Source organism: Aquarana catesbeiana, linkage group LG07, assembly GCF_042186555.1.
Source record: "Aquarana catesbeiana isolate 2022-GZ linkage group LG07, ASM4218655v1, whole genome shotgun sequence".
NCBI lineage: Eukaryota > Metazoa > Chordata > Amphibia > Anura > Ranidae > Aquarana > Aquarana catesbeiana.
The window spans coordinates 55,284,826-55,293,809 of NC_133330.1; the positions used below are offsets into that span (position 1 = coordinate 55,284,826).

At 43.6% G+C, this 8,984-nt stretch overlaps 1 long non-coding RNA gene across 2 annotated transcripts in view; it reads left to right on the forward strand.

Moving 5' to 3' along the window:
* LOC141103037 (uncharacterized) overlaps positions 1 to 5,349 on the forward strand; it is a 183,587-nt gene extending 178,238 nt beyond the window's left edge. For both annotated transcript variants that reach the window (XR_012235236.1, XR_012235237.1), the window contains one exon: positions 4,845 to 5,349. This is a non-coding gene — a long non-coding RNA (uncharacterized lncRNA). The remainder of the gene's footprint in view (positions 1 to 4,844) is intronic.
* The last annotated feature ends 3,635 nt before the right edge of the window (positions 5,350 to 8,984 follow it).

Genomic DNA, 8,984 nt, shown 5'->3' on the forward strand with positions numbered 1-8,984 from the left:
CAGTAACACCTACATGTATTTATTACTTCCTACAGAGATCACAGAATTCTCCCTGACAATATAAAAACTTGGCGTCATCTTTGTTTAGGCATCATCCAGAGTTAGCATCTTCCTGGACTGAAATCCTGGCTCTTAGAAGACAAAGCAGTTCATTTCACAAAGGTCGCGCATAGGGGCATAGGCCTAGTGCATTATCCCCAAACAAAGGTTTTATTGATGTACAAAGATCGGTGATATACTCACAAAAAAAGACTTGGATAAAAGCATATCTTAACAGCTTGCCGACCAGTCGCCGTCATTATACTGCGACAGGTTGACTCCCCTGTGCGAATCGCCATAGGTGTACGTCGGCCGCTTTAAGTTGGCTCCCCTGCGTGAATCGCGGTAGATGTCCGCCGGCCACCCGCGATCGCTCCTTAGAGAGCCAGAACGGGGATCTGCGTATGTAAACAAACAGATCCCTGTTCTGACAGGGGAGTAGAGAGAGATCTGCTGATTCTAGTGATCAGGAACAGTGATCTCTCTCCTCCTCCAGTCAGCACACTCCTCCCACAGTTAGAAACACCTCCCTAGGGAACACACTTAACCCTCTTGATCGCCCCCCGAGTGTTAACCCTTTCCCTGCCAGTGACATTTCTACAGTTATCAGTGGCTATTTTTAGCTCTGATCGCTGTATAAATGTCAATGGTCCTAAAAAAAAATTCAAAAGTGTCCGATCTGTCCGCCGCAATGTCGCAGTCCCGCTAAAAATCTCAGATCGCTGCCATTACTAGCAAAAAATAAATACATTTTAAAAAAAGCCACAAATCTATCCCCTATTTTGTAGACACTATAGCTTTTGCGCAAACCAATCAATATACGCTTTTTGCGATTTTTATTACCAAAAATATATTGGCTTAAACTGATGAAGATATTTTTCTTTTGGGATATTTATTATAGCAAAAAGTAAAAAATCTATTTTTTTTTTTCAAAATTGTCGCTCTTTTTTTATTTATAGCGCAAAAAATAAAAACTGCAGAGGTGATCAAATACCACCAAAAGAAAGCTCTATTTGTGGGGAAAAAAGGACATCAATTTTGTTTGGGTACAACTAGACATGTGTAGTTTGTTTCATACCAAATTAATATTCGGACAAATTTTTCATTATTCGGAGAATTGGATATATCCGAATACCCGAATTACAATAGAAACAAATTTTACCGAATGCTCCAAATAACATAATGAAATTCGTCTGAATTTCTGAAATTCTGACTGAAATTCGATTCGAATTTTACATTGAACTCCAGTCAAATTCTCACTACACATATTGCTGAAATCAAAGACTGTGTGTGTTATTAGAGTACCATTTCAAAATAATACTGTTTTTGTTAAGCCAAAGGTGATTTAAACAGTCATTGTAACCATTTGATGAAGATTTTTCTTTTGTTTGCTCACTTTGCTGCATTCGAATTGAAAACAATATAACATTTTCATTTCGATCGATTCGAAAATGTATCGATTTAAACATTTTGAATCAAAAAAACCCGGTAAATTCGAAGAAAATGCGAAAATTCCGAATACGAATTCTGAAAACGAATTGAACGAATCAATCGAATTTAACTAAACGAAATAACTAGATTAACAAATTAAAACCAAAACAAATTTTTTCGGCATGCACATGTCTACGTACAACGTCGCACGACTGCGCAATTGCCAGTTAAAGTGACGCAGTGTTGTATCGCAAAAAATGGCCTGGTCATTCAGGGGGAAAATTCTTCGGTCCTTAAGTTGTTAATATTCCTTCACATGGGTCCGTGAAACTGTCTTGAGGCTCTGAAGAAGAGGAACTTTTTGAAACGCGTTAGCCTATGCCTCTGCAGGGAAAGTCTCAAGAGATGTGGACAGTGTCACAGACCCATATTAAGATATGCATTTATTAAAGTCTTTTTTTGTGAGTATATGACCTATCTTTGTACATAAAAAAAAGCCTTCGTTTGGGGATAATACACCAGGCCTACGCGCCTTCTGTCTATGTTCTAGTGCTTGGATTCCCCAGTCTGTGGAAGGCAGCAAGGAGTGCACTATCCATTTGAAAGCGTCAGAGGAAAGAGTTCACAATTACATAGAGGCGCACTGCACAGCGCAGGAGAATGAACTGTGTGTCTTTTGGATTTCTTTTGGCCATATTTGATCACCTCTGCATTTTTATTTTTTGCGCTAGAAACAAAAAAAGACCGACAATTCTGAAAGAAAAAAACAATATTTTTTACTTTCTGCTATAATTATCTATCCAATAAAAAATGTAATTTCTTCATAAATTTAGTTAATATGTATTCTGCTACAAATTTTTGGTAAAAAAAAAATCCCAATAAGTGTATATTGATTGATTTGCGAAAAAGTTATAGCATCTACAAACTATGGGATATATTTATTTATTTTTATTTTTTACTAGTAATGGTGGTGATCAGCGGTGATCAGTGGGACTGCAATATTGCAAACCGTTCTTATCCGAGCGACGCAAGTCGCTCTGACTTAGAAAAAGGTTTCTGTACGACTTTGGGGGCGACTTGAGGCGACTTGCATTGACTTCTATACAGAAGTCGTTTTGCAAGTCGCCGCTCCTGTTGTGTCCAGATTGCCTGAGGCAGTCGCGCTGCAAGTCGTGCTGCCTCAGAGTGAACCGACACTAACAGGGAGGGCTACACCCAAACTGAAATTAAGGCCATGGATGCTCACCTGGACTTGCTCCAGCAGGCCCCCTTCACTACTGTGACTTGTCCCCTTTTAGACCCCTTTCACACTGGGGTGCGGGCTGCATTAGTGGTAAAGTGCTGCTAGTTTTAGTGGCGCTTTACTGCTGTTTAAGTGGCGCTTTTTCGGACGCTAGTGGGGCACTTTTAACTCCTGCTAGCGGCTGAAGAGAGGGTTAAAAGTGGCCGCGTTGCGACACTGCTGAAGCAATTTGCAGGCGCTTCGACAGCGATGCCCATTCATTCTAATGGGCATGGGGCGGTTTAGAAGCGGTGTATACAGCGCTCCGAAACCACCCCAGAGATGCTGCTTGCGGGACCTTTTCTAATATCCTACAAGCTCACCGCCCGGGTGTGAAAGCATACTGGCTTTCATACTGAGGCATTTTTCAGGCGCTTTACAGGCGCTAAAAACGCCTGAAAAGTCTTAAGGGGTCTTAAAGCGGAGGTCCGCTGAAAAAAAAAAATTAAAAGCCAGCAGCTACAAATACTGCAGCTGCTGACTTTTAATATATGGACATTTACCTGTCCAGGGAGCCCGCGATATCGGCAACCGAAGCCGATCCATCCTTCGGCTCTCGGCTGCTGCCGTCGCCATCCTCGGTGAGGGAATAAGGAAGTGAAGCCGTGCGGCTTCACTTCCTGGTTTCCTACTGCGCATGTGCGAGTCGCGCTGCGCATCCTCTCAGGTCCCTGCTGTGTTCTGTGTCTCACAGAATACAGCGGTGGAGGAGAGTGTAGGCACCGGAAGTGGCGTAGGTCACCGCAAGCGCTGCGGTGATCTATGCCAGGAAGTGGGAGCAAATACCTGTATTAGACAGGTATCTGCTCCCTCCTACCCCCTGAAAGGTGCCAAATGTGACACCGGAGGGGGGGAGGAATCCAAAAAGTGGAAGTTCCATTTTTGGGTGGAACTCCACTTTAAGTTACTGGCTGTGGTCACACTCCAGCCTCCCCATCATACCATACAGGGTTAATGTCCCTGTATGGTATGTGATGATGTCACGGCTTTGGGGTGAAGGAAGAGACATTAGAATTATAGTATAGACACCCCCCTCAGTGCAGACCCCCCCCCCCATTAGTATAGACACCCCTCTCCCTTCCTGCACATGTCTACCTACATACTGTATAGTAAAGTGTACAGACCTCAGAACAGTGCAGATGGATATAATGTACACAACGGTGTGTCCCTCAGGCTCCTCCTGTGTGGATATAAACAGAGGGGAGGCGGCTTCGGCCCGCTCCACTGAGTGAGATAACCAGCGAAACCCGAGAGTGTAGGGCAACGGGTGGTGTTAGCGGTCCCGCTACCCACGGGCATCACCCCTCTGGCGGGTGTCACCCAGGTGCAGCACGCACCCCCCGCCCCCAGTGACGCCACTGCCTCAGCCTCATGATGTGTCACTCAGGTTATGTGACATCACTGGTTGCTAGACGCTGGGCGGTTCTAGCAACCAGTGCAGTGGCAGAACAAAGTGAAACGGCCGAGATGTTAGTTATTTGCACAGTGCCCACATCTGCTGCTGATGGCACTGCTGCACTTGGTGAGAGACTCGGGGCTATGGACCCCAGATTCAGGGCTATAGCCCCAATAGCCACCCCCTAGCAATGCCTCTGCCCTGAAGCCTTAGTGCAAAAGAGTCCTTATTGTCAAGTCTACAGTTACTGGAGTATCCCTAGGCCCACCCTCACACTAACCAAGTTCTATCCAAAAATAAAAACCACAAAAAAAAGACAAGCACAGCCTATTCTCTATTCTCTGACTCAAGTGATTGGGAAATGTTATGTGTATGGCTGTTGTGTGCCTATCAAGGAATGGAACTGCCAGACCAACCGAGTCTGTGCACTACAAAAAAATTATACTGTTGCTGTGCTATGGGACATTTGATAATGTATTCATACAGACTTGTAAAGTTACTGAAACGTTAGTTTTCAGTTAAGTTAAGAACTTGTTCACATAGGCTGATATAGCGCAATAATGGGAATGTGTCCTTTGAGTAGGCAGATGTAAAAGCCCTTCATGAATCCAGTAATGTATTCATTAAAATGATTACATGCATTTGAAATAGTAATTTAGTCTGCCTTGGTGCTAATTCCAGAAATCTCTTCCACAGCAGCATTTAGAGAAACCATGCGGAGAGTGTCGGCGGTCTGGTTGAGTATATTTATCCCGGATGACAAGCGGGCATTCCACACCTTTACACCAGAGATGAAGCCTTTGATGTTCCATGTTGGTCATTATCCCCTACCGATGTTCCATCTTGTTCACTGAAGCCTATTTTGACCACCTTAGCTGGGGTCAAAATGATCTGGTAACCCCCCTACTTTTTAACACGAGGTGGAGTGATTTTTTCTAGAGGGCTTTCCAGGGTATCTTTTTCTCTTGTGATACGTTTCACTTCCACATGGATTGCTGTACATTGGTTGGTTGAGAATACTACTCCTTTTGGCTCTGAAGGACTACTCCTGGGCTTATTCTGCTTCCAGTTTCTCTTGGGACTTTTTATTACTCACGTTTATGTAGAATGTTTATAAATCTTTTATACATCTGCTTTTTAATATGATTGTGTACACATTTTTTGCACTTTTTTGGGATTAAAGTTGTTTTATTCAACTACATATTGGATAAATATATGAAGTTAGTTGATACGCACTTTGTACTTTATTATTCACAGCACTGCACTTTTTATATTGATTCTGTTATACTTTACCAGAATATAGTGCTAGCTGCTAAATTAGGAAGAGAAGCCCAAGCACAAGGAGATCCCTCCTTTTTTGTAAAAGAAGTTTGCTGACTGGGGTAGAGAGCACAGAAATAACCTAATCATTGAGAATCCGTTCCTTCACTATCCAATCACAGCTTTGAACAACCTGATTTGCAGTGGAAAAGAGTAAAAGGTCAGGACACTGTGTAGTGTCTGGATTTGGATTTGAAAATTGGCTAAATGTAATTACAAATCATTTTATAGATAAACACATATGTACTGTATATCAACTATGTATTTATTAATTGTTTTCCCTACAATTACACTTTAACAAAAAACAAAAATCACCCATTTTGACCTTCTATGATGAACATTTCATTTAGTCAATGTTGTAAACAATATTTATTATTAATCTCATTTATTTACTCTTTTGCAGTCTTGTAAAGTGTCCACACTGCCTAATGGACACGGCTGCCATTAGAAATCATGGGGCCCTATACGTCATGTATGGTAGGGTCACCAGGTCATGTGTGCCATGCATTCAGAAAACGGTTTTTAAAATGCCTAACTACATTAGATTACAGCCTGACTTCCATTACCCTCTACCCAGCAGCAAATCTAGAGCGAGTCATGGCTGTTGTCACTGGTTCTAGACAGAGAGGGGAAGGAGGCCTAATTGATGATTATTTGGTGGTGAGAGGCCACAACTTTCTGCCCACTTCCTAAAAGGACAGTAACAGTAATTTTTAGGATATAGTTTGGATACTAACTACATGCTGTTATTGTGGGATCTAGTGAAGTCCAAGCGGTCCAGCGCTGGAACTTTGGGCCCCAACGATTACCAACACACTGGCCAGTGGGAGGAGTTTGGAAAGACTGATGGACCTTTGGTTCCCAGTACCCCCCATTAGTTAGGATCTATCTGGTTTAAGGGACTATTTACACCAGGTGCAGTATGACAGCATTGGGAGGCGATTCCAGCTCATTATCACTCTATAGGCAACTGTTGCTCTACAGGCTAGGGTGATGCTTGAATCAGCCCAGGATCAAGCATTGTCAGTGTCAGTCAGCACTGTAGAGTGCTTTGGAGTGGTCAAAGAAAAAGGGTAAGCAGTCCTTGTTTTATCCATGTGTAAGCAGGCTTAGGCAGTCAGTGGGTGCTGTACCGGCTGGGAGGGCCGGGGTTAAAGTTTTACCCACTCTCCTGACTGTTTTGGCAGGTTTTTCTGTCTGGGTCCGGCCCACTTGCGCTGCACAATATAAATTGGGACAGTGGTCCGGTTCAGAGGTCAGTCCTTGATCCTGTGTGAGTAACTGAGAGTGAGACCCACAGGGGTTGGAGATGGAAGAAGAGACCTGCCGAAGTAGGAGAATGTTGTCCGTTACGAACCACAACAGAGACTTTTAGCTTGGTGTTTCTACCTACAGATGCCAGCCCTGGACAATGCCCCTGAAGGACCTGCACTAGTATGAGAGAGCCCGTAATGGTATATGGACACTGAAATGTACTTTTTCACTTGTGTCAGGGCAGCACGTCAACCTGAAGTTCTAGTTAACAGTAGGGAAGTATCATGTTTTGCCCGTTGGACTGTTTTAAGTAAAGTATTGAAACTTTGTCCCCGCCCGGTCTGAAGTCATTAAAGAACTGTATTGTAAGTAACTGGCACACACATAGTTCACCAAGTGGGTCTTTAATACATTGGGGTATAAAGACATCAGCGTAGAGTGGACCAACGTGAGGACATAAGCAGTTGCCAAGAGTAACAGAAATGTAACAAGCAGCCTGTTGATAGCATGTACCTGTTATAGATGGCATGGCCTATTGCAGCGAAAGAGATAAAGTCGACACTCCCTGCGCCAGCGGTCTGTCTCCCAGCGCAATAGGGGTGGATTGCATCGCAGAGGTTCTCCATCCTGTACAGAGGTAAGGGGGTTCAAGAGTTAAGTTGATTGCACGTGTGGAACCCTTGCAGAGTGCACTGCGGGGCCCACTCTGCTACTTGGGAGTAGTAGTGGAAGGTGCTGGACAAGTGGACGTGGACTTTGGCTCAGCATGTCTCTCCAAAATGCAAGTTGCTGTGAAGCTGTACATTGACATGAGAAACTGAGAGTTAACTGGAGAACAGTTGCAGTGTTGTGTGCATTGTGAATGTTCATCTCAAGTGTGGAGGTCCACCTTAAGGTTGAATGTTCCCCCACGGCAGCCTCAGCCTTGTCACAAGGTATTGAGAATGCGACACAAAGTAAAGGTACTCCATGTGTGTGTGTGTAGAGTGACCCTGTAACAAAGTGCCTAACGTAGCCCAGAAGAACCCACCCCAGGGTAGGCCTCTGTGACCCTTGCTTGGCACCCAACAAGGAGGGAAACATGGAGGACATGACTGACATCCACCCCCTACCCTTACATATGGAATAAAAATGTCTTCTATGGAAAGGTCTGTTGTCTAGAGGGGGAAAACACTGTATTTACATTCTATAGGAATGCATTCATACTTATTTAGACTGGAGCTAACCCCTGTATTCCTGTTTGTTGTAACAGTTTCTCAGCTAAATGGCACTGAAAGTTTGTTACTCTTTTAGCATAAGATTACTGTATATACTCCTATATACGCCTCAGATGCTGCATGATATAAACAAGCACAGATGGCAAACAAAATAAAGCAGCATCTGTCAGAGAAAAAACTTCAGAAGTAACTTACACGTTGCAACATGAATGAACATTGTAACATGAATTCAAGAAAATAAAAAACAATGTGACAATATATAAGTGACATAATGTAAACTCAAATTCATCAATAAAAGTCTGTAAAAGTCCAAAAATAAAGAGAAAAAAAGAGAAAATCAATAAGATATAAGAATAGGTTCCAGTGTGCCAGAAGAGCAGATTCCACAGGAAAAAAAAGAAATAGACAATTGCATGCATAGGAGAGCCAAATTCTCCAGACCCTCCGTGTGCAACACCAACAATGTAAAAGGTAGCAGCTTACCAGAATGTGTTGTCTTCCAAACTAATGGCATGTAGTCACATGAAAAATGCTGCAGCGATGGCCATAAACAGTCTACCAGCGGCCAACGTCACGTCTGGTCCCACCCAATGCGTTTCCTCATATACTTGACATGCCCCTCACAACGTCAAGTATATGATGAAATGTGTTGGCTGGGGGGGGGGGGGGGGTGTGACTGGGGCCCGGGGGGTTGGAAGGAGTTTAAGGGCTGCGAATCCTTGCCTGTAATGGGGCTTTGCTACAAAATTACTATAGGGTGACATAGCTGGGTTCTGCAATCAAGTGTGTGCTGGTGGAAGAAGAGGAGCTGTATATAGGTGTCAGGTTACCTGAGTCCAGGTAACAGATGCACCCCATTGGGGTCTGGAGTGCACCGCAAGGTAGTGGACCCTACGACTGACTGCTGCGGATGGAGCTCTAGGTGATATGGGAGAGCAGGTACTCTGCAGTACCAGTACAAACAAGGCCATGGATAAATCCACAGAAAAAAACAAGTTTAACTTACCACCAGCTCGCAGGCAACCAAATAACCTGTCTAACAGTA